General features: G+C 42.8%; 1 long non-coding RNA gene across 1 annotated transcript; it reads right to left on the bottom strand.

The window, feature by feature from the left end:
* Positions 1–4,268: 4,268 nt before the first annotated feature.
* LOC116973535 lies at positions 4,269–25,651 on the bottom strand. The gene is made up of 3 exons (XR_004412072.1): positions 25,640–25,651; positions 17,392–17,396; positions 4,269–4,406 (listed from the first exon to the last, which is right to left on the bottom strand). It is a non-coding gene; the product is annotated as an uncharacterized LOC116973535 (long non-coding RNA).
* Between the last annotated feature and the right edge of the window lie 884 nt (positions 25,652–26,535).

Raw genomic sequence — 26,535 nt, 5'->3', positions numbered from 1 at the left:
TAGATTCTCTTTAATATTTGGTGCATAAAAAATATTGAAATCTAATTGTGCAGAACTTAAAAACATAATGCTATGAGGTCCAAATTGAAAGCATCTCTACTTTTATTCAGTGCAGATAAGTTAATTAATTCAGCAGTTCTAGGAGCAGGATTAGGCCATTCGTCCCATCAAGTCTACTCCGCCATTCAATCATGGCTGATCTATCTCTCCCTCTCCATATAACATATAACCATATAACAATTACAGCACGGAAACAGGCCATCTCGGCCCTACAAGTCCGTGCCGAACAACTTTTTTCCCTTAGTCCCACCTGCCTGCACTCATACCATAACCCTCCATTCCCTTCTCATCCATATGCCTATCCAATTTATTTTTAAATGATACCAACGAACCTGCCTCCACCACTTCCACTGGAAGCTCATTCCACACCGCTACCACTCTCTGAGTAAAGAAGTTCCCCCTCATGTTACCCCTAAACTTCTGTCCCTTAATTCTGAAGTAATGTCCTCTTGTTTGAATCTTCCCTATTCTCAAAGGGAAAAGCTGATCCACATCAACTCTGTCTATCCCTCTCATCATTTTAAAGACCTCTATCAAGTCCCCCCTTAACCTTCTGCGCTCCAGAGAATAAAGACCTAACTTATTCAACCTTTCTCTGTAACTTAGTTGTTGATACCCAGGCAACATTCTAGTAAATCTCCTCTGTACTCTCTCTATTTTGTTGACATCCTTCCTATAATTGGGCGACCAAAATTGTACACCATACTCCAGATTTGGTCTCACCAATGCCTTGTACAATTTTAACATTACATCCCAGCTTCTATACTCAATGCTCTGATTTATAAAGGCTAGCATACCAAAAGCTTTCTTTACCACCCTATGTATATGAGATTCCACCTTCAAGGAACTATGCACGGTTATTCCCAGATCCCTCTGTTCAACTGTATTCTTCAATTCCCTACCATTTACCATGTACGTCCTATTTTGATTTGTCCTGTCTCAATCCCATTCTCTTGTCTTCTCCCCATAACCCCTGACAAAAGTACTAATCAATCAGATAGTTTCCTAGTCTCCAATGCAAAACATCTATTGTCACTGTACAATTCAAGTACCAACATCCTGAAATATGTTAATAATTGTCATCTCAGGATTTTGTGCACCAAGATTATCAAATGGTAATTTGTAGCACAAAACATATTCCTAAGCACTTTATAGAAAAACTCTGGTGTTTGTTTTTAATAGAATTACTTGGCTATTTATGATCACACTAGGCTGCATAAAATCAGTAAACGATTTACAATTCAGCTCTTTGTCCAGCATAAAGCACAATCATAGCTGCATTGGGAAATTTTGGTGGCTTGGTTGCAGAATATTAATTATTTTAATATGAACAATTAAACGATATTCAGGAATTCTGCACCGTCAGTGGAATCAGAGAATTTACAAGAGAGGGAAACAGTTTTGTGCTGAGGTCTTGCTTAATTGTATTTGGTCCAGTGGATGAAGCCATTTAACAAGCCTAGGACTTTCTATTAGTAAGGTTGCTGGGATCTGACCAGACTAATGGTTGAAGGCAAAACAAAATCTGGGAATCTCCAACAACATCTAATATACAGACTGAAAAAAATGTTTCTAGATTTGTTGAAGCATTCTCAAACTGTAAGGTTATAAGCTGCCGTGTGTAGTTGATATTCTCTCCGCTCAAATGGACAAACCTCCATCTAGACTTTAGACATCAGAGGTACAGCATGGATACAGGCCCTTTGGCCCATGCCGACCAGCAATCACCCATGCATTAGCACTATCAGAAACAGCTTTATTCCCAGAGCTATAGCGGCTCTAAACCAGCCCTGCTGAGTGCCCCCCATCCCCCCTGGACTGTCTCCCTCGGATGGTCACGTCACACAGCTTATTTATTTATTTTACTTTTCTTTTACATCGGTTGGAAGCTGCATACTAAATCTCGTTGCACTGATGTGCAATGACAATAAAAGATATTATTATTATTATTATTATTATTATTATTATTATTATTATCCCTCGCAAAAGGGACAATTTACAATTATACCGAAGCCAGGAATGTGGGAGGAAACTGGGGCGCCCAGAGAAAACCCACCTGGTCACAGTACAAACTCCATACAGACAGCACCCATAGTCAGGATCCAACACTGTGCTGCCAATCTATCACTAAGGCCATTATTTTTTGAATCACCATGGTTTGATATCAACCTTGACTGCCCAGTTGTGGATGTTGGAATGGATTCATTAAATGGTTCACAGGCTTGAGAATTCCTTAGATGAGGACATTTAATTTAAGAAACCCAACGTTGACCAAAGTGCGGGTGACTTGATGTCCAGCCACTGATGCTTTGAATTTAACTTTTGAAAGGCGGTAAAGAAGAAACAAAGGCCCGCTGAGTTCTTCCAGCAGTTGGTGTTTTAATCACTCACAATTAAAAAAAAATCTCTGGCTCTCTGTTAGTTTTAAATCCAAGTGGATAACCTCATATTTTTTCCCATTAAGTTCCATCTGCCATGTCTTTGTCCACCTGCCTACATCATGTCAAAGGCTCCCTGCACCCTTCCCAGACATCCAGCTTAGTTTCATCAACAAATGTAGATATATTACACTCAGGGCCCTCATCTACGTTATTGACGCAGATAGTGAATAGCTAGGTCCCACCACCAAACCCTGTGGCACCTTGTGGTCACAGCTTTCCAACTTGAAGGTAACCTAAGATAGACACAAACTGCTGGAGTAACTCAGCAGAACAGGCAGCATCTCTGGAGAGAAGGAATGGGTGACGTTTCGGGTCGAGACCCTTCTTCAAATTGATGTCAGGGAAGTGGGCGGTACATAGATAAGGACATTTAAGGTGTGAAACAGGACAAAGGGAATGCAGTTCAAGGAAAATGTAGAATACTTCATTGTTGGTTGGGAGAAGGTAACAACAAAACAAACAGAGATAAAAATGTAGTTGGAGACAGTAAGACTGGTGGGAGAACTGGGAATTGGGAGGCGATGGAGAGAGAGGGAAAGCAAGGGGCACTTGAAGTTAGAGAAGTCAATGTTCATACCACTAGGGGGTAAGCTGCCCAAGCAAAATACGAGGTGCTGTAATCTACGGATGTCTTCTTTATTCCATCTCTGACCAAATCTGAGTCCACCCTAATCTTGTACCCCCAACATCGTAAACTCTAATTTAGTTCTGTATTTCTTATGTGCCACCGAGTTAAAGGCCTTCCGAAAGTCCAAATATATTACATTCATTATTTTGCTCTTAATCAATTTTGCAAGTTAAAATCTCAAAACTGTTAACAGATTTGCCAAATATGATTTCTCTTACTTAGATCCATGCAGACCATGGGGCCAAGTATATGCTGGCTTATTATCATTTGCAAAGGAACCTCTTCCTTAAAAAATAGATTGCAGTATTTTATCCTCGCCAATGTCAGGTTAACTTCTCCAGATGTCTGTTTTCCCTCTCCATCATTCCTTATACAGTGTGAGTGGGGGGGGGGGGGGATACATTTGGCACCTTCCAGTTGATGGGAATCAGTCTAGAATCCATTGAATTTTGTAAGATGACAGCCCGTGCTCCACTATCTCCACAAACATCTTCTTCATAATCCTTGGATGTAGTGCAGGGAGTTGGGTAATGGAACCAAGGTGGTTCCATTAATTTTATAATGCTAATTTTCTAGTCATGAGAATTGCTTTGAGCTACAGTTCTTGACTATTTTTTTTTTATTTTTTTAATAAATTTTTATTAGAGGCATTTGCATATCATAAACCAAGCCAGTACAGACTTTGTTTAGCGGTTACATATCAAGTATCCAGGTTTCCAGGTACCCAGTTATCAAAGTAGGTCCGATCTACCCCTTCAAGTAATCTATAAATGGAGACCATATTCTAATAAATAATTCTGGTTTGTCAATTAAGACATATCTAATTTTTTCCAAATGTAAGGTCTCTGACATCTCCATAATCCACATCTTGATTGTGGGGGTTGTTGGGCCTTTCCAAAATTTTAATATCAATTTTTTCCCAATTAATATACTGTAATCAAGGAAATTTCTTTGGTTTATTGTGAGTTTTAGGTAATGTTCTGATATGCCCAATATTATTAATTTGGGGTCAGGATCCATTTGGATTTTAACGGCTACAGAGATTATTTTAAAAATATCCATCCAGTAATTTTAAATTTTAATACAATTTACAAAAGTATGGGTTAAGTTAGCCGTTTGGCATTGACATTTATCACAGATAGGAGAGATATTAGGAAAAATTCTATTTAATTTTGTTTTAGAATAATGCAGTCTATATAGTACTTTAAATTGTATTAAAGAGTGTCTGGTATTTAACGAACATTGGTGTATATGTTGTAGGCTTTCGTCCCAAATATCTTTCATTATAGGTTGAGCTAATTCCATTTCCCATGCTTGTCTGTATAATTCCGTCGGCGGGTTCTCACTGTCTAATAATATATTATAAATGTGAGATATTTATCACCAAATACTCCAGATTTGGTGAGACCAAATCTGGAGTATGGTGTACAATTTTGGTCGCCCAATTATAGGAAGGATGTCAACAAAATAGAGAGAGTACAGAGGAGATTTACTAGAATGTTGCCTGGGTTTCAACAACTAAGTTACAGAGAAAGGTTGAATAAGTTAGGTCTTTATTCTCTGGAGCGCAGAAGGTTAAGGGGGGACTTGATAGAGGTCATTAAAATGATGAGAGGGATAGACAGAGTTGATGTGGACAAGCTTTTCCCTTTGAGAATAGGGAAGATTCAAACAAGAGGACATGACTTTAGAATTAAGGGACAGAAGTTTAGGGGTAACATGAGGGGGAACTTCTTTACTCAGAGAGTGGTAGCGGTGTGGAATGAGCTTCCAGTGGAAGTGGTGGAGGCAGGTTCGTTGGTATCATTTAAAAATAAATTGGATAGGCAAATGGATGAGAAAGGAATGGAGGGTTATGGTATGAGTGCAGGCAGGTGGGACTAAGGGAAAATAATTGTTCGGCACGGACTTGTAGGGTCGAGATGGCCTGTTTCCGTGCTGTAATTGTTATATGGTTATATTAATTTGACTGTGTTAGGGTGTTTATTCAAACATTCATCTAGAATTTCTGGTTCTCTAGTTCTGTATTCTCGTGTATGTGTTTTAACATAATCTTTAAATTGTAAATACCTAAAAAAGTTATTTGAATGTAATCCGTAATTCTGTTGTAACTCCTGAAACAAGAGCAAAATACCATTTCTATAAAGATGTCCCATATTTTTAATTCCATGATTTTTCCATTGTGCAAACCCTTTATCCAACACTGAGGGTTTAAATGAGGGATTATTTGCAATGGGGAGAAAAAGTGATAAATTATCCAATTTTAATGTATTTTTTAATTGCTTCCAAATTCGCATACCACTATATATTATAGGTTTTTCACTATAGATTTTTTTATTCAATTTTGTGGGAGCTAACAGAATCGGACCAATTTCAAAAGGCAAACAGTCTTCCTTTTCCATCTTTAACCAGTCTGGTTGTTGATCCATATCTTCCAACCAAAAGTTCATGTTTTTGACATTGATTGCCCAGAAGTAAAATAAAAAATTTGGTAAAACTAATCCTCCTTTGGTCTTAGATTAGTTCTCGACTATTTCAGGAGGTTTCTTTGTCTCCTTCCCTGAGAACAGACACAAACTACTAGTTTAATTTCCCCGCTGTTTCCTTATTTCCCAATATCAACTCTCCAACCTCAGTCTACAAGGGATCCATTAACGTCGCCCAATCTTATCCTTTTTATGCATCCATAGAATCTCTTGCGGTCAGTTTTCTTGCTTCTCACTAGGCGATTCCCATTCTTCTTTCCGCTTCTTTATCAAGTCCTCGGCCCTCCTTGGTCAATTCTCAAATGTACCCAATCTTCTGGCTTGCTGCTTTTCCTTAGTAACAATGTGCGCCTTTTTCTTTGATCTCACACTGTTTTGAACTACCCTTGATGACCATTGATGGTCCAGAATTCCTGTTTTATTTTGCCTTAAAGAAATATTTATTACTTGTAAAAACTATTTAAATTCTTTAAAGTTTTGTAAAGACTGTTTTAATGCTTATCGTTCTTATTTTTTATACCCTTTCATGTAGGTTCCTAATCTAGATGCACCAGTCAAAGGGAGCCTTGCCTAAGAAATGCCCAGGCATCTATAGCTCGTCCTCCTGTAGCATCTTGGTCAACTTTACATAGAATGGTACAGCATCGGGACAGGCCCTTCAGCCCACAATGTCCATGCCAACCATGATGCCAAGTTGATCTAATCCCATCTGCTTGCCCAGGATCCATATACCTCAATTCTCTGCATATCCATGTACCTATCTAAAACACACTTAAATGTCATGATCGTAGCTGCCTCCACTACTACCCCTGGGAGCACTTTCCAGGCACTCTGAAGATCATCTTGCTTTTTGTTAATCTCTTTCCTAATTCTTTACAGTATGATAATAAACTTTATTACCGACTCGAGGTCCGGAAAAGGGGCAACATTACATAAAAATGCATTGCATATTAAAAAATATCATAAAGTACATATAAAATCTTAGTATATCACTTATAAAAGCATCATAAATTATATATTAAAAAAAAACACAATCCATGAATTAAAAATCCATATTAAAAGAATGATCAATGTGCTACAACGAGACAACGATACCAGTGTCTCCACAGCTGCTTGCTGGACCCCATCTTTATTTCTACATACGTTATTCATATTAATATGGACCACAACCTCTGATTTTATACTCCAGGAGGCCCGTCAGTGGTATTGTTGACCCAGGTATTAAGGAGGCTATGTAGCATCATCATGAAGTCAAGTCTGTACACTTTGAAACGTACAGGGGGGGGGGGGGGGGCTTTGATACAGTGGTAGAATTGCTGCCTTATAGCGCCAGTCACCAGGGTTTGATCCTGACTACGGAATTTGTACAGTCTCCCTGTGACTTTTCTCCGGGTGCTCCAGTTTCCTCACACACTTCAAAGATGTACAGGTTTGTAGATTAATTGACTTCTGTACAGCGTAAATTGTCGCAAGGGTGAAAGATAGTGCTAGTGTACAGAAAGATCAGCATGGACTTGGTGGGCCGAAGGGCCAGTTTCCACACTGTATCTCTATCGTCTAAAGTTAAGTCTAAATCTACAGTATTGTGTCCCAGACTCTGACAGCACTCCCAGTAGGAATAATCTCTTCCACCGTAATTCGGAACTGAACATTGGTTCGAAAGAAAGATATCCTCAGTAATCTCCTGTGCCTGTCTGCTAGTCACCCTCTTTGCTTCCACTCTCATGAGCTGCTGAGTCACAACCTTGTGAAACACACTCATCACATCACACGCGGACTCACAGATGGATCGCTTTGAAGCCAGCCACTTATTGATTGATTGATTGATTGATTGATTGATTGATTGATTGAATTGATTGAAAGATACAGAGTGGAAACACACCCTTCGGCCCACCAAGTCCATTGATCACCTGTTCACACTGGTTCTGCTATTCCACTTTTGCATCCCTTCCCCACACACTAGGGGAAATTTACAGAGGTCAATTAACTGCAAACCTGCTTGCCAACTACTTAAGGTACACAAAAAAGCTGGAGAAACTCAGCGGGTGCAGCAGCATCTATGGAGCGAAGGAAAAAGGCAACGTTTCCTTCGCTCCATAGATGCTGCTGCACCCGCTGAGTTTCTCCAGCTTTTTTGTGTACCTTCGATTTTCCAGCTTCTGCAGTTCCTTCTTAAATGCCAACTACTTAATGTTTTTCAATCTCCTGGACAAACATCTCTACCCCAGCTTTTTGCTGAATGAAATGCTTGCTTCAACTCGCTGCGAAACTGGTTTCCATGTTCCAATGCCCAATGAAACTCTGTCCCCGACCCGCTTTTGCTCTTCTCATTTCTGACGAAGGATTTCCAACCTGAAGTCTTCATCCCATGTTCCTTTCCACACACATGGAAATGTTCGGGGCATTTCAAGCATTTTCCATTTTCTGTTCCCTGCACTCCTTTAAATTTCAGGGGCTCTGTTTTCCCTGGTCCATCAACCTCACTGGCCCTCTGTTTCCTTACGTCTCCTCTGCTCACCGGAGATCTGTTTCTGTTGCTGATTTTGCATTCAGCCAGGCGGCATGGTGGCGCAGCGGCAGAGTTGCTGCCTTACAGCGCCAGAGACCCGGGTTCGATCCCGACTACGGGTCCTGTCCGTACGGAGTTTGTACGGTCTCCCTTTGACCGTAGATCAGGGGATCAATGAAACTCTGAACATTGGTTCGAAAGAAACCCGCACTCCAAAGTCTCCCGCACTCCAAAGACGTACAGGTTTGTAGGTTGATTGGCATGGAATAATTCTAAATTGTCTCTAGTGTGTGTTGGATAGTGTTAGTGTGCGGGGATTGCTGGTCCGTGTGGACTTGGTTTCCCCTCTGTATCTCTAAACTAAACATGGTAAATCGAGTATCACTGTACCTTAATTGGTACACACGACAATAAAAGACCGTCTGTACTCCAATTCCTCATTGCAGTTCTGCTTCCCATGTTCCTTATGTTCATTATGGGTCCCTTTGCCCTTCTGCGTTAAAACTTACCAAGGCCCTGTTACTGGCTTTCCTTTTAAACGCACAGGACTGCTGGCTGCATTGCATTTAAACCCAATTCCCCACCCTCCTTTCCCTCTCCAGCACTGCTTCTACCCAACAGCACCTTGTTCCTTCCTCTCTCCTCCCTTCACCGACTGCCGTCCTGCCTCTGAGTCTCTTTTACTCAGCAGGGTTCTGTTTCAGCTTCTGCTCGTACACCTCCTGGGACTGTCTCTCATTGTCCTGCTCTGTTTCTGGCATCCTTTGGCCTCACTGAGGCTTTCTTCCTGAGCATCTTTTGATCTCTGGCATCCTATGCTCCACATGTTTTTCCAAACTCACTGGCAAACTCTAGTCCTGCTACTCAATCTCAATGGGACACTGTTTCCCCATTCCTTGTGTAGTCCAGACCTCATAATATGTCCAGAAAACCTTCCTCAAGCTGCTTTAAAACTCTCCAGCGGGTGGCGCCCGCAATGGCTACCTCAACAACAGTCTGTCTAGTCCTTTTCCTTCTTTGTTGTTTTTTAGTATGTGTTAAATGTATGTTTTAGTGTTCTTTAGCTTTTTGTTTTATGTGGGGGTGGGGGGAGAGAAGGTGGGGGGAACTTTAAAAAAATCTCTTACCTCGACGGAGATGCGACTTTTTCCGTATCGTATCTCCGTCCGCACTGCGGCCTGACATCGTGGAGCCGGCAGTCTCTACTGGGGACCGACTTTTGGGGAGCTCCAACCAGGGGAGTCTGCGTATCTAAACATCGTGGAGCTGGCGATCCCTTTGCCAGGGATCAAAAGCTCCAACCAGGGAAGCCTGTGGATCTAAACATCGCGGAGCTCGCTGTCCCACGTTAGGAACTGACTTTGGTAGCTCCAAGTCGCTTCGACCGCTCTGACACGGGAGCTTCGATCACCCCGACGAGGGAGCTTCGATAACCGGCTGTGGGAGCTTCGATCACCCCGACTGCGGACGGTTCGACTCCACCGACCGTGGGAGAATAAAGAGGGAAGAAGATTGGACTTTATTGCCTTCCATCACAGTGGGGAATGTGGGGTATCCACTGTGGTGGATGTTTATGTTAACTTTTATGTAGTTGGGTTTGTTGCTTTTTTTAGTATGGCTATATTCACTGTACCTTAATTGGTACACGTGACACTCAACTCCTTTTCCCTTGCTTTTTTAAAACTTGCAGGAACTTTGTTCCTTGCGCTCCTTTTACTCACTGGCCACATGACCCCTTTACACAATGGGGCTCTACTCCCTGTACTACTCTTATTTACCCACACTGTGCTTGCTGCTCTTCCTTCAAACTCACAGGGGGCTTAATTTCCTACCCTCCTTTAAAACTCTCTAGGGCTTATTTCCCTGCTCTCCTTTTACTCTCTCCCGGATTCCATTTCCCATGCTTCATTTTCCGACCAAGATTTAGCTTTCCTTGGTACATTTGCACACTATGGCTCTCCCTCACACACTGCTTTTACTTAAATAAAGGCACTTGGCATCCACACCCAGCAGCACTGCCTCCACCACTCGGGACTCAGATCCCTGCACATTTTCACTCACTGGGTTTTAATTTCCTGTACTCCCTTTAATTTCTGGGCACACCAAGCAGTAAAAGGGGAGTACTTGTAGTTGAGCAAGTCCCCGCTCAGCCGGAAGTATTCATCGGACCCAGGCGCTGTAATCCATCCCGGGAGCCGGTCCCACACAATTTGGGCTGCCTTTTCTCGACACTCTTCATCTCCTTCCGAGACGCAGGGAGGCGTGTCCTGTACTGGCTCCTCCTCCACATCCTGCACTTCCTTGCCCTGGTCCACCGTCCAGACACCAGGTGGCGGTGGAGGGCTCTACCCGAGCCGGCTGCCTACCCCTTTTCCGGGGATATGTCCGTGCCCGGGTGGGGTTAGAAAGGGAATACGCCCTGTCCACGGGCACCCTGGGGGAGTTCCAGGACTGCTGGGCTCCGCAGGGTGTAGAATGTATCCCCAATAAGGATTATATCACAATTGTATAATAGTTTATTATGAATATATGTTTGGATTGTATTATGGTGGCTTGTTTTATTGTAGTGTAAATATTATTTTTTAATAATTGAATAAATATTTTGATTAAAAAAAAAAGCAGTAAAAGAAGTACAAGAAATAGAACTGCAGTGTGTAAATGTACAATAGAACAAAAAATATCGTGGTTGGGTTTTCCATATTCCTTACTCTGTTATCCTGCTTGGTTTCAAGTTTGGGGGATTCTGCCATGGATGTTCCCTTTCACCTTTGTCTCCTGTGTTATTGTTCCTTACCAGAGTTCTATTCCCCATGCATTACAGTTGCACCATAGAAAGGTGCACCATCCTATTGTGATGCACCACAGCTTGGGTTGACAACTGCTCTGCCACAAGGGAATGAAGAGATGTGCACGAAATAGGTATTATGGTTGAATAATAGCCATGCCCTTGAGGAATGGTGGCAAACTCAAAGTACCTTCTGTTCCTATTTCCAATGGTTCCTTTTCAACTAACCACTGCTATTTCCTTTGCTATTTGTAAAATACCTAGAACTTTTCTCCATGCTCCCTTTCAACTCAACAGACTTGCTTCCCACCCTCATTTTCACCTCAAGCACTCTCCATTTCCTGCCTTCTGTTTGCTTCCAAAACAGGCACAAAGCGCTGGAGTAACTCAAAGGGCCAGGCAGTTATATCTGGAGAACATAGATATGTGACGTTTCATGCCAGACCCTTCTTCAGCCAGCATCTGCAGTTCCTTGTGTCAATATCTTCCTCTTGCTTCATAGAAACATAGAAACATAGAAAATAGGTTCAGGAGTAGGCCATTCGGCCCTTCGTGCCTGCACCGCCATTCAATATGATCATGGCTGATCATCCAACTCAGTATCCTGTACCTGCCTTCTCTCCTGATCCCTTTAGCCACAAGGGCCACATCTAACTCCCTCTTAAATATAGCCAATGAACTGGCCTCAACTGCCTTCTGTGGCAGAGAATTCCCTCACTCTAGAGTAGACCATGGCTGATTTCTACCTTAATTCCATTCACATTGCAACCGTAACTGCTCCGTTTCTCAAATTGACCCCTCTCTGAGTGGTTCCAGATACACTTCGCCCTGCATTTAAAAGCATTTCCTGATTTAATGCATAAGCAGCCTAAAGATTGTACTTATTTGTCTGAATTCTCCTCTCCTCCCACAATAGAAATGCTATCGACCTTATTAAATCGTTTGATTATTTAAATGACGATTAGCTCTCAGCACTTCATATTCTGTGCCAAAAACTCAAAAGGTGTTTTGTGGTGTTATGAGAGAAAGTGGGCATTACAACTAAACTCAAAATTACAAACTGCCTTGATAGCACTGGAGACTTGTGGGCATTGTTCTTGTCTTTGCAATATATTGTTTGTCTGCTTTTATATATTGAACTTCTCAGGGCATATGACAATAAAACACTCTTTACTCTTGACACAATCCTGGGATTACCAGCACTTCGTAAAACTACACTTGATCTCAACCTGAGAGGCAATTCACTTGGTAGAGTTTGCCACGGGGCTTGATTAGCTGGCAGAATTAATTGTAATACCTATAACCATTATCAGTGTGCTCTGTCGAGTTATATCTGTACCAAAAATGCTGGAAATGCATAATATCTGTGAACAGTGAAACAGCAATTTCATCAGCCGTTTATCCATCCTGTTTCTCCATCCACAGATGGTGCCCGACCTCCTGAGCATTTCCCACATTTCCTGTTTTTTAATTTTAGATTTCCACTGTCAGAGTTTTACTCCAGCTTTTATACAACTTGAAATATGTTTTGCAGTATGATGAGTCTGAAGAAGGGTCTCGACCCGAAACGTTTCCTATTCCTTCTCTCCAGAGATCTTACCTGTCCTACTGAATTATTCCAGCTTTTTGTGTCTATTTGCAGTATGATTGTCGGCCTAATTTTATTATAGAGTATTTACTTCCCAATGCTAATCCACCAAAGCATTCTCCCTAGACATAAAACCAATGTCTCAGAAACCTGGAGGAATATTGTCCACAACTTCCAGCAAGTGATGTGTGGTTTGCTAAAGAATATCACAGACCTCGGTGAGAGAAGATGAAATAAAAGATGGAAAACAAATGTAAAATTAGTCCCTGAAAATGGCTGCAATGGGCTGTCAAGAAGAGTTGACTTATGTATGACATGGACTGATAGAGACTTAGATTGACAGATATGGAGTATGAGATAGACAAGCAAATAGAGGGACTGATGAATCAAGCTAAAAATATATATATAAATCCACTGGAAATGGGAAGGATAGACAGGCACAGTAATTTTACTTCGGAGTCACGTGAGTGACTACGTGAAGAACCCGCTCAGTGCGCATGCGCGGCATTAACGCCAGCAGTGCAACAGCGGCTGCAACGGGAGTTAGGCGCTCCCGCTACAGAATGAACCGGACCGTCAGGTGAGTACCCTGAGGTCGGGTTTCCATTACAGGGAGCCTTTTTCTGCTTGTGTTTTACAGGCAGAGAAAAAGGCTCTGGAACAAAACTGTCCCCCGTTCAAGGAGGAACGTTTTTCCGTCGGGGAGGGGGGCAGCAACAGGCGGTAGGAGCGTCTACCCGGTGTTCCGCTATTCCCCAACACCGTGCCGAGCCCAGCCCGCTAGTACCTGAGCAGCGGGCTGGATGCATAGCCACCCAAAGAGGCATCCGGCAGGTGTTGCCGATTTCGGACGGGACGTCTCTCCACCCGCACGAGGGGAGAGAGAGCCGCCTGAGCCGCTGGAGCGGCTCTTGGTGCAGGTGCCTGCGAGACGCGCTGCTTGAGGGGAGCTCTCGCTTCTACAAGGCACAAAAGCTCTAGAAGAACCTGTCCCCCGCTCGACTCCAACGGAGGAGCGTTCCATTGCAGGGGGGGCAGTAACAGGCGGTAGGAACAAATACCGGGCGCTCCGCTATCCCCATCACCGCGCCGAGCCCAGTCCCGCTAGTGCCTGAGCTGCGGGCTGGATGTTTAGCCATCCGAAGAGGCATCCGGCCGGTGGCTTCCGACTTGTCGGAGGGGACGTCTCTCCACCCGCATGGGAGAGAGACAGCCGCCTGAGCCGCTGGAGTGGCTCCTGGAGCAGGAGCTCCTGCGAGACACGCTACGTGAGGGGCAGTCTCGCTGGAGGGTTCAGGCATACCCTCCACAGTGCCTAGGCACTGCCCATCGCTTCCTCCTTAGTGTGGTTAGCTTTGGGGTGACCAGTGGCTGGGCTGGCCATGAAGAGGGGCATTGGCTGAACAACATCGGGAGCATGCTTGGGGTACAGGATCAGGAAGAGCTGCTGGGTGTGGCCGCTATGTGGCTCCACCACTAGCGAGATGGCTTTTCAGTCTCAATTGATGGCCAGCTTACTACCTGTTCTTTTCAAAAATCTCCAAGACAGGTAGTCATTAGGCGTTGGATTTCATCACGCTTCCCCTAAATTGCATTTATTCAAAGTGGCCACCATTATTGGAGGGTACATTGAGCATCGCTTTAAAAAAGCCAAAATATCAAAAAATGAATTTGATATCCCTGACGTCAGCTATCATTTTCGCATGCTCTTTCCAGAGGGTCACGGTAGTATGGCAAAACACCTGACCTACTGTTCGCAGTGCTCCGCAACTTCTCAGGAAGTTACAAAACCTGCCCTCAAAGAACGCCGACCTCACAAAAACTGGACGAAGTGTCCAAAATATCGGCGCAAGAGGGCAGGGTCTGGAATGAGCACCACACGTAAACCAGTCAGCAGTACCTCTAATGCATCCACCAGGAGGGTCCACCTCATGGTACTGGTGAAAGCTCGGGGCCTGCATGCCAATCCCGTAAGCCTTTCAGGCCAAGGCCCAGAGCAGGCCCCATGGAAAATGCGCCACCCCCCAACACCACCACCACGTCAGACAACGTGCAAGACTCGTTGGACCGGCAGGAAACAGAAGAATACCATGGAGGTAGGTGGGTCTGGTTCCTACCAACGTATAGAAAATAGGGGCTTAATACTAACAGGAGGGAGATTACACCTGTTTTAAGAAGCACGGGAGTCTATCACAAGTGATCAGTATATACTCAATGGCTTTAGTGGATACAAAATACAATTCATACTAGAAAAATTGCCACCAGTTCAACATTTACCCCAGAGGGTATTTTCCCTCTCCGTTAAAGAAACGAGAGGGACAAGCTGTACTGGTGAGACTAATTACAAAGGGTATCATGGGAAACATGAACCCTTGGAATTCGTATCAAATATTCGTCACTAAACCCAAAAAGATGGTGGATGTCGCATCATCATTGACTTAACTTCACTAAATATGGTTGTTAAGTATATACATTTCAAAATGGAAACGGTTGTTACTGCCAAACAACTAATTTCCAAAGGATACTTCATGGCAAGCATTGATCTTAAATGTGTTTACTATTTTAGTACCATTCACAAGGATCATCGCAGATACCTGAAATTTACCTGGATGGGGCAGCTATGGCAATTTAAAGCATTACCCAATGGGAAAATAGGCAAGACCATGGAATTGACTATGTTAGCTGTATCAGCTACCAAACAGTTATTCGAAACCCTGGGATTGTCTTACATCCAGATAAATCTAAGTTGAAGCCATCCACAATCATGGACTACTTGGGCTTCACAATTAATTCAGTCTACGTGACTGTAACTTTGCCAAGAGACAAAACAGTTGAATTGGCACAATCAGGCAACAATTTAATGGTCCACGTACTCCCAACTATTCGACAAGTAACAGAGTAATTGGGAATATGGTAGCAGCATTTCCGGCTACACAATTCAGACCTTTGCACTGTCAAAACTTACAAAGAGCAAAGGTACAGGCACCAAAACGACATACAGGTCATTATGATCGTGTCATGAAGTCACCCACTGAAGCAATATCATAACTACAGTGGTGGGCAAAAAATGTTTGGCATAATTTCAACCTATCATCATCACTAACAAGTAGTAGATGGACTAACCCAGAATCATCGTTACCACTTACACTGGGCATTAATTATCTACAGATGTTGGGTGACTTTTATGGTTTAAAAGCATATGCACAAATATGCATCACTTGCATGTACGGTTACAAATAGATAATACTACGGTGGTAGCCTACATTAACCATATGGGCGGCATAAAATCGGTATCATGCGACAAGTTGGTCAACACAATTTGGCAATGGTGTGTCGAAAGACATATTTGGCTATCAGTAACTTACCTGCCAGGAAAGCTAAATACAGTGGCAGACACCAGGTCACGTAAATTTAATGACAATGGATGTTAAACCCCAAATAATTTGCAAAAGTTATCATGCAATATGGCACGCCAGATATCGATTTATTTGCATCAAGGCTAAATCACCAGGTACCTATGTATGTCGCTTGGGAACCAGACCCTGAGGCAGCAGCGGTAGATGCGTTCGCGCTGGATTGGGGAAATTCTTCTTCTATGCATTTCCTCCCTTCTGCCTCATCAGTTGGGGACTACGCACAATACAAATGGACTCTGCTTCAGTTATTTTGATAGTACCCGACTGGCCTACACAGCCATGGTTCCCAAAACTCCATGACATGGTTGTTGAAACTCCGATGGTATCCCCAGTGACCCAGAGTTATTAACACCCAGTGTCGGGCACAAGCCACCCGTGCCATGAAAATCAAACTCCTGGGTTGCAGATTCTGCACAAACCACTTCTGGGACTGGGATTATCAGAACAAACCATCGACACCATGTCAGCATCCCTTCGAACATCCACTAAAAAACAGCACTTGTCCAGCATCAAGAAATGGGAGAAGTACTGCTTGGATACAGGGACCACCTACTCAACCGCTACAGTTACTAACGTACTGGAATTCCTGGCGAACCTTCACCACGATGAAGGACTCAGCTACAGAGCCATCAACACGGCTAGAAGTGCCATGCCTGTCTATTTAAAACCAGCTCCAGGACAACAGGCCATGGGGTCCCACCCGCTGGTGGTCAAACTAATGAAGGGTATTTACAACTCTAACCCCCTAGACCAAGGTACACCCATACATGGGATGTTAGTGTGGTTCTGACATACCTCAGGGGATGGCCACCAGCCAGACCCCTTAACCTGGAACAATCTATGCTCAAAACACTCATGTTGATGGCACTTGTATCTGCACAGAGGGTCCAGTCACTACACCTATTGCGACTGGACAACATGATCACAGCTCCAGACCAGATCTGTCGTTATCCAGCGACAGATCAAACAGAGCAGACCAGGAACACCTAATCCAGTCGTGGAATTCCGGGCTTACCCACCAGAACCACGGTTATGTGCCATGACCCACCTACTATCCTACATAGACACAACCAAAATATTCGAGGGAGATGAAAAGCCTTGTGGGTCAGTCATAAAAAACCTTATGGTCGGGTGACGAGCCAAACCATTGCGAGATGGCTCAAGCAGGTGCTAAAAACTGCTGGGATAAACACTAACATGTACATATTTTATTCCACCAGGGCAGCATCCACGTCGACGGCTAAAAGAATGGACATGCCTATAGACCACATCCTGGCTACAGCAGGATGGTGGGGGGAAAGACCGTTCAGAAATTTTATAATAAGCTGTTGGCAAAACCTGTTTTATTTGCAGTAAAGATTTACGGACTGCAAATATTTAATTTAAGCCCAGGGGAGCAATTTAAATTCTTTGTTGTTATTGTTAAAAAATACCATTGTGTTTTTCATCAAACAGATTCATTGGTTGATTACGATAACACTTCCTCCCTCAAGAACTTCGGCAGTGAGTGAAATAAAACTGTTACACGGTTTGAAATCACAGAGCTTTGAAGTCTTCACGTAGTCACTCACGTGACTCCGAAGTAAAATAGTAAGATTAAACGAGAACTTACCAGTTTGAAGTTTGATCTGTATTTTATGAGGAGTTACGATGAGGGATTACGTACCCTCCGCTCCCACCCTCATAATATGGGTCAAACTGATAACTGATGTCTCCTTTTCTTTACTATGTTTACTTCAATAACTGTGTCTATCTGTGATTCCACACCGCTGCTTGGAAGTATGCCGCGCATGCGCACTGAGCGGGTTCTTCACGTAATCCCTCATCGTAACTCCTCATAAAATACAGATCAAACTTCAAACTGGTAAGTTCTCGTTTAATCTTACTATTATTTGTACAAATATATTGAACTTTATGTTAGATTTTGTATATTGTATAATTTATAGTTATTTTGTACTGTGTATAAACAACAGCACATCAGTTTAAGTTATAGTACACATGCATTTTATAAATACATGTGCAGACTTGTATATAAATTCATAAAATTGAATCATGGAAGCTGTTAACACAGCTGCTGAAGGCCTCCAAATTTCAAATCTGCAATTACATCTCTCTTGACACAACCAAGAACAAACCATTCAGAATTGCAAATAAAAAATATCGGAGATTAAAATAAAATTCATTGTTGCTCATTGAAAGTAGGCAACTGAGATAGTAAGCATAAGTGTCTTTGAGTTTTGTTCCTACAGAGGGCAAATCCTGTTGCTACCCATGTAATACTTAGTTTGAAACTATTCAATACGGAAGTAGAGTGAATTGTCACAGATTTCTTGCACTAGTTTGGTGTTTGGAAAAGTCATAACCCGTCTCAACTGAACTCATTGGTACAATGGATACCAGGTAACTGTTTAGGGTAAACAGGCATTGGGCAATAGTATTGTGTGCAAGTGGTTCAATAACAGAGAAAAGTTGCAGCCCACACTATTCCCAACATAACCAAAATATAGAGACACAAAAGGCTGCAGATGTTGTAAAAAAGAGCAAAAATAAAGTGCTGGTGGAACTCAGCAGATTAGGCAGCATCTGTGGGTGGAAATGGACAGACAACATTTTGGGTTTGGAATTACGCCGAAGAAGAGTCCTGAAAAACAAATCTCCCTCCACAGCCGCTGTGTGGCCGACTGAGTTTGTCACATTAAAGGGATGCTAGGCCAAAGCCCATCCAAAATCATCTGCTTGAATATTTGCAAATCCTTTTTTCTCTTCCTTTTTGTCTTTTTATCTTTGTGTTTCTTTTACATTTATAAGTTTCCTTTTAAAGATTTAACTATATTTACATAGAGACCGGGGAGGTCTATATTTAATGTGTATTTTGACACTGGTCTCATATTAGGTTATACCTGTTATTAATGTAATCCTGATCCCTATGTATCAATATCATTGTTATGTTTATCATTATTCTTTTTGCTCTGTTTTTTATGTTTTATTTTTGCTTTTTTTTGGGAAAAAAACCCAATAAAAAGATTTTAAAAGAAAGAATATTTGCAAGCTTTTCCCCCCGCCCCTCCTCCCTTTCCTCACTTCCCTCCATTTTGGTCCAAGAGTTGGTTCCTATTTTGTGTTGAGAATTGGAAGGTTGTTTTAACATGGGCATAATCCTGCTGGTCAATGCAGTTTGCAGGAAGAATCATCGGAAGAAATGTATAACCGCTGAATAGTCTACACACTTTTCGCCTTTAGACCCCAGAGATCAACCATGAGAATCAGACTGATTGGAATCAATCTTCAACGCCAACCCCCATTATTTTTACAGTTCCATATCAGATGGCTTCAATGGATTACACAAGTCACCAGATTGTACAATGGTCCACAGGCACAAACAAGTTTCCCTGTGGATCAAATACATCTGGGCTGAAACTGCCACAAAATAATGCTCAGCAAAGGGTCATTTAACAGTAAATGTGCTTTTTACATGAAGATACAACCGATTTTCCTCCATTAAGCCTTCTCTCGTGTGTAAACAATGTAAAAACATCGTAACTCATGATCATCCTTGCAGATTTTGTTTCTATATCTCATTCTCCCTGTCCACACCAGGCTTGCGATCATCCATCATCTCACACAACACAATAGCTTCTCTCTGCCCATTCTTTAATGATCAGTATACTGACAATATTAAAATCAAATACAAATCCAATTTACATTAAATTAAACAAAAAAAATGGTGTGGAAATAAATGCGAAATCGAGTAATTTAAGGTTAATGACATGAAACGTTTACTGAAGATAATAAAAACAAAAATAATTGAATATTTCCAGAAATTTCTGTTTAATTTAAAATCTGTTTACCAGCTTTGTATATTTGTACTATTAGGCAGCTTCAGTCTCTACAATTCCCGATGCACTCACACGATCTCTCCTAAATTCCTGACTCAGTCCCAGTCTCCCTACAATTCCCGACATTTCCACACACCCTACAATTCCTGACACACTCTCAGTCTCTCTCTACATATCCAGATACCCTCGCACAGCCTCTACAATTTCTGACGCACTCCTCTGTCCCTCGACAATTCCTGACACACATACGCTATCTCTCCACAGTTGCTGGCACATCCCTATATTCTCGGACACATCCTCTTAACAAGAGGATTTCAGTATAGGAGTAAATTCATAACAAGAGGATTTCAGTATAGGAGTAAAGAGGTTCTTCTGCAGTTATATAGGGCTCTGGTGAGACCACATCTGGAGTATTGTGTACAGTTTTGGTCACCTAATCTGAGGAAGGACATCCTTGTGATTGAAACAGTGAGGCGTAGGTTCACAAGATTGATCCCTGGGATGGCGGGATTGTCATATGAGGAAAGATTGAAAAGACTAGGCTTGTATTCACTGGAGTTTAGAAGGATGAGGGGGATCTTATAGAAACATATACAATTGTAAAAGGACTGGACAAGCTAGATGCAGGAAAAATGTTCCCAATGTTGGGTGAGTCCAGAACCAGGGGCCACAGTCTTAGAATAAAGGGGAGGTCATTTAAGACTGAGGTGAGAAAAAACATTTTCACCCAGAGAGTTGTGAATTTATGGAATTCCCTGCCATGGAGGGCAGTGGAGGCCAAGTCACTGGATGGATTTAAGAGAGAGTTAGATAGAGCTCTAGGGGCTAGTGGAGTCAAGGGATATGGGGAGAAGGCAGGCACGGGTTATTGATAGGGGATGATCAGCCATGATCACAATGAATGACGGTGCTGGCTCGAAGGGCCGAATGGCCTCCTCCTGCACTATTTTCTATGTCTCTATGTTTCTATCCCCCAATCTCTTTGCAATTCTTGACAAAATCTCCCAGTCTCTCTCGAATTCCTGCCATGTTTATTAGACTCCATGCTATCACTCGCTCTCTACCTTTCCTAACTATTTTGCCGGACACATTTATTCAGAAAAATTGGATGAATGGTGCTCAACTGATCCACAATGAAATCATATTTAATTGATGGAAACATGATAATCAAAAGCTTTTTCCAAAGACTATTTCTCTGCTTGACTGCTGTGCCCATGGAGATGTGCAGTCTAGAAATGGCTTTAAGCCCAGCTATATTACATAAGGATATCTTAAAACAAGAAATTCCCTATGAACTCTGCTATTGATAAATCCTCCCCATCCATTCACCACAGCCTTCAGAAATATAACATACCTCCCGTTTATACCATGTCTGGATTTCTAGAAGGGCCTGTTGTACACTGCACTAGCCTGTTTCAACTTGGCATTAATATTTTAACTTATCCCCATTTGCCAGCCTCAAATTAGAGACCCTTAATTACTTTGTCTATGAAAAACATCTCCAATCTTCATTTCCAAACTTTTCATTTCTGCTGCTCTTTGAATAAGAAGTGCTTGCTCACTTTTTTGAGCCGCCCTGCTCTAATTTTGAAAATTTGCAACATCATCCATTTTGGTAAGAAAGGTACCAAAGCAGTACCTTTTATTAACTAGTGAAAGATTGGAAACTGCTGTTAGTCAGAGGTTCCTGAGTGCTCTTATATGTAAATGAATGGAAGTGCACATGTAGGTATGGCAAGTCATAGAGTCATAGAGTGATACAGTGTGGATACAGGCTCTTCAGCCCAACTTGCCCACACCAGCCAACATGTCCCAGCTACACTAGTCCCACCTTCCCGCATTTGGTCCATATCCATCCAAACTTGTCCTATCAATGTACCTTTCTAATTGTTTCTTAAAAGTTGGGATAGTCCCAGCCTCAACTATCTCCTCTGGTAGCTTGTTCCATACACCCACCACCCTTTATGTGACATAGTTACCCCTCAGATTCCTATTAAATCTTTCCCCTTCACATTAAACCTATCTCCTTTGGTCCTCGAGTCACCTACTCTGGGCAAGAGACTGTGCATCTATCCAATCTATTCCTCTCATGATTTTATATACCTCTATAAGATCACCTCTCATCCTCCTGCGCTCCAAGGAATAGAGTACCAGCCTACTCAACCTCTCCCTATAGCTCAGTCCATCTAGTGCTGGCAGTATCCTCGTAAAACTTATCTGTACCTTTTCCAGCTTGACAATATCTTCCATATAACATGATGGTCAGAAATGACCACAATACTCTAAACTTGGTCTCCCCAACGTCTTATACAAGATGATCTCCCAACTTCTATACTCAATACTCGGACTAATGAAGCCTTTTTGACCACCTTATCTATCTGTGGCCCGACTTTTCAAGGAACCATGCACCTGCACTCCTAGATCCTTCTGCTCTACAACACTTCCCACAGCCGCACCATTCATAGAAACATAGAAACATAGAAAATAGGTGCAGGAGGAGGCCATTCGGCCCTTCGAGCCAGCACCACCATTCATTGTGATCATGACTGATCGTCCCGTATCAATAACCCGTGCCTGCCTTCTCCCCATATCCCTTGACTCCACTAGCCCCTAGAGCTCTATCTAACTCTCCCTTAAATCCATCCAGGATTTGGCCTCCACTGCCCTCTGTGGCAGGCAATTCCATAAATTCACAACTCTCTGGGTGAAAATGTTTTTTCGCACCTCAGTCTTAAATGACCTCCCCTTTATTCTAAGACTGTGGCCCCTGGTTCTGGACTCGCCCAACATTGGGAACAATTTTCCTGCATCTAGCTTGCCCAGTCCTTTTACAATTTTATATGTTTCTGTAAGATCTCCCCTCATCCTTCTAAACTCCAGTGAATACAAGCCTAGTCTTTTCAATCTTTCCTCATATGACAGTCCCGCCATCCCAGGGATCAATCTCGTGAACCTACGCTGCACTTCCTCAATCACAAGGATGTCCTTCCTCAAATTAGGAGACCAAAACTGTACACAATACTCCAGATGTGGTCTCACCAGAGCCCTATACAACTGCAGAAGAAACTGTGTAGGTCCTGCCCTTGTTAGACTTTCCAAAATCCAACACCTCACATTTCTCTGTATTAAATTCCATCGACCATTCCTCAACCACCTGACCAATCGATCAAGATTCTGCTGCAGTTTTCCACAACCATCTTCACTATCTGCAAAACCACCCACTTTTGTATCATCAGCAAACTTGCTAATCTTGCCCTGTATGTTCTCATTCAAATCTTTGATGTAGTAGACAAACAGTAACGGGCTCAGCACTGAACCCTGAGGCACACCACTAGTCAGAGGAAGCAAATAGGAAGCAAAAAGGCCGTAGCTATGAGAAGATCTGACATGACCCCCCCACTGAATGCATCTGGGATCTGAGTGAGATTGCACGTGGAATAGTGTGTACTTGATTTTGAGGATGAGCAACGTTGGCTTCTGTGCTGGGAAGGTTGTTCCATCAGGAGATCATAAGCAGATTGTGACTGTAGTTTAGAAGAAGCTGGCTCTTTGAAATATTTAAACATTCTTCGAGGGAGTGCAGTGTAGGTTCACAAGGTTAATTCCGGGATGGCGGGATTGTCATATGATGAAAGAATGGAGTGACTGGGCTTGTATCCACTGGAATTTCGAAGGATGAGAGGCTATCTTATATAAAATTATTAAGAGAATGGACACGCTAGATGCAGGAAACATGTTCCCAATGTCGGGGGAGTCCAGAACCAAGGGCCACAGTTTAAGAATAAGGGGTAGGGCATTTAGAACTGAGATGAGGAAAAACGTTTTCACCCAGAGAGTTGTGAATTTGTGGAATTATCTGCCTCAGTGGAGGCCAATTCACTGGATGCATTCAAAAGAGTTCTTAGGGCTAGCGGAATCAAGGGATATGGGGAGAAGGCAAGAACAGGGTACTGATTGTGGATGATCAGCCATGATCACATACATGGCTCGAAGTGCTGAATGGCCAACTCCTGCACTTATTGTCTATGTATCTTCCAGGGTTTGACAGGGTAAGTGGACCGGTCGTATTTTCCCTGACTCGAGGGTTAAATACAAGACTTCATAATTTCAAAGTAAGAGATAAGACAAAGTTCTCTCACTCTGGGTGCATGAGTCTTTAAAATTGTCCATTTAAGAGGTCTGCTGAGGTTCAGTAGCTGAATGTATTCAGGACAGACATCCACATTGGAATTCCCTGCAATAGGAAGGATGTCTTTAAGCTGGAAAGACTACAGAGAAGACTTACGTAGATGTTTCCAGGACTTGAGGGAAAGATTGGACAAGCTAGGACTTTATCCCTAAAGCAAAGGAGGCTTAGGTAATTTATAGAGGTGTATAAAGTCATGAGAGAAATTGATACGGTGACAATTTTTAACACAATTTTTACCCAGAGTAGGGAAATCAAGAACCAATGTGGGCCGAAGGGCCACAGTTCCTGTGCTGTACAGCTTTGTGTTATATATTCTATGTGCATGCAGAAAAAAATTGTTTAACTTGGAATCGTGTTCAGCACAGACATTGTGGGCCGAAAGGTCTGTTCCTGTGCTGTACTATTCTATGATCTAATTGGTTGTAGGCCATGTGAGCAGCTCTTTCAACAGACAATAGACAACAGATGCAGGAGTAGGCCATTCAGCCCTTCGAGCCAGCACTGCCATTCAATGAGATAATGGCTGATCATTCACAATCAGTACCTCGTTCCTGCCTTCTCTCCATATCCCTTAACTCTGTAATCCCTAAGAGCTCTACCTAATTCTCTCTTGAAAGCATCCAGAGAACCAGCCTCCACTGCCCTCTGAGGCAGAGAATGCCACAGACTCACAACTCTCTGTGTGAAAATGTTTTTCCTCATCTCCTTTCTAAATGGCTTATCACTTATTCTTAAACTCTGGTCCCTGGTTCTGGACTCCGCCAACATTGGGAACGTGTTTCCTGCCTCTAGCGTGTCCAAACCCTTAATACGATACCCTCTCATCCTTCTAAATTCCAGAGTATACAAGCCCAGCCGCTCCAATCTATCAACATATGACAGTCCCGCCATCCCGGGAATTAACATTGTGAACCTATGCTGCACTCCCTCAATAGCAAGAATGTCCTTCCTCAAGTTTGGAGACCAAAACTGCACACAATACTCCAGGTGTGGTCTCACTAGGGCCCTGTTGAGCTGCAGAAGGACCTCTTTGCTCCTATACTCAACTCCTCTTGTTATGAAGGCCAACGTGCCATTTGCTTTCTTCACTGCCTGCTGTACCTGCATGCTTACTTTCAGTGGCTGATGAACAAGGACTCCAAGATCCCGTTGTACTTCCCCTTTTCCCAATTTGATACAATTTAGATAATAATCTGCCTTCCTCTTTTTGCCACCAAAGTGGATAACCTCATATTTATCCACATTAAACTGCATCTGCCATGCATCTGCCCACTCACGCAACCTGTCCAAGTCACCCAGCATCCTCATAGCATCCTCCTCACAGTTCACACTGCCATCCAATTTGCTAATGTTACCTTTAATCCCTTCATCCAAAGCTTTAAAATATATTGTAAATAGCTGTGGTCCCAGCACCGAGCCATGTGGTACTCCACTAGTCACTGCCTGCCATTCTGAAAGGGGCCCGTTAATTCCTATGTGGGACCTTATCAAATGCTTTCTGAAAGTCCAGGTACACTACATCCACTTGTCCATTATCCTGGTTACATCCTCAAAAAATTCCAGAAGATTAGTCAAGCATGATTTCCCCTTCGTAAATCTATGCTCACTCGGATCGATCCTGCTACTGCTATCCAAATGTGCTGCTATTTCATCTTTTATAATTGACTCTAGCATCTTCCCCACTACCGATGTCAGGCTAACTGGTCTATAATTCCCCGTTTTCTCTCTGCCGCCCTTCTTAAAAAGTGGGATAACATTAGCTACCCTCCAATCCACAGGAACTGATCCTGAATCTATAAAACATTGGAAAATGATCACCAATGCGTCCACGATATCTAGAGCCACTTCCTCAAGTACCCTGGGATGCAGACCATCAGGCCCTGGGGATTTATCAGCCTTCAGTCCCATCAGTCTCCCCAACACCATTTCCTGCCTAATGTGAATTTCCTTCAGTTCCTCTGTAACCCTATGTCCTCTGGCCACGAGTACATCTGGGAGATTGTTTGTGTCTTTCTTAGTGAGGCCAGATCCACATTACGTGTTCAACTCGTCTGCCATTTCCTTGTTCCCCACAATAAATTCACCTTTTTCAGAGTCGAGGGAGGCCGGTCCGTTCTGCAAGGCGGGTGGCGGGTCACAGGCTGAGCCCCCCGGGAGCACCTTTTTCAGTCTTCAAGGGTCCAACTTTGGCCTTAACTATTTTTTTCCTCTTCACATACCTAAATAAGCTTTTATATTCTCCTTTATATTCTTAGCTAGCTTACCTTCGTACCTCATCTTTTCTCCCCGTATTGCCGTTTTAGTTATCTTCTGTTGCTCTTTAAAAGTTACCCAATCCTCTGGCTTCACGCTCATCTTTGCTATGCTATATTTCTTCTCTTTTATTTTTATACTCTCCCTGACTTCACTTGTCTGCCACGGTCGCCCCTTACTCGCGTTGGAATCTTTCTTCCTCTTTGGAATGAACCGATCCTGCACCTTCTGTATTATTCCCAGAAATACCTGCCATTGTTGTTCCACTGTCATCCCTGCTAGGGTATCTTTCCAGTCAACTTTGGTCAACTCTTCCCTCATGGTCCCATATTCCCCTTTGCTCA

The sequence above is a fragment of the Amblyraja radiata genome, chromosome 5, assembly GCF_010909765.2.
Source record: "Amblyraja radiata isolate CabotCenter1 chromosome 5, sAmbRad1.1.pri, whole genome shotgun sequence".
Taxonomy (NCBI): Eukaryota; Metazoa; Chordata; class Chondrichthyes; order Rajiformes; family Rajidae; genus Amblyraja; species Amblyraja radiata.
The sequence above is the reverse complement of the archived record's forward strand: the minus strand, read 5'-3'. Positions and strand labels throughout refer to the sequence as shown.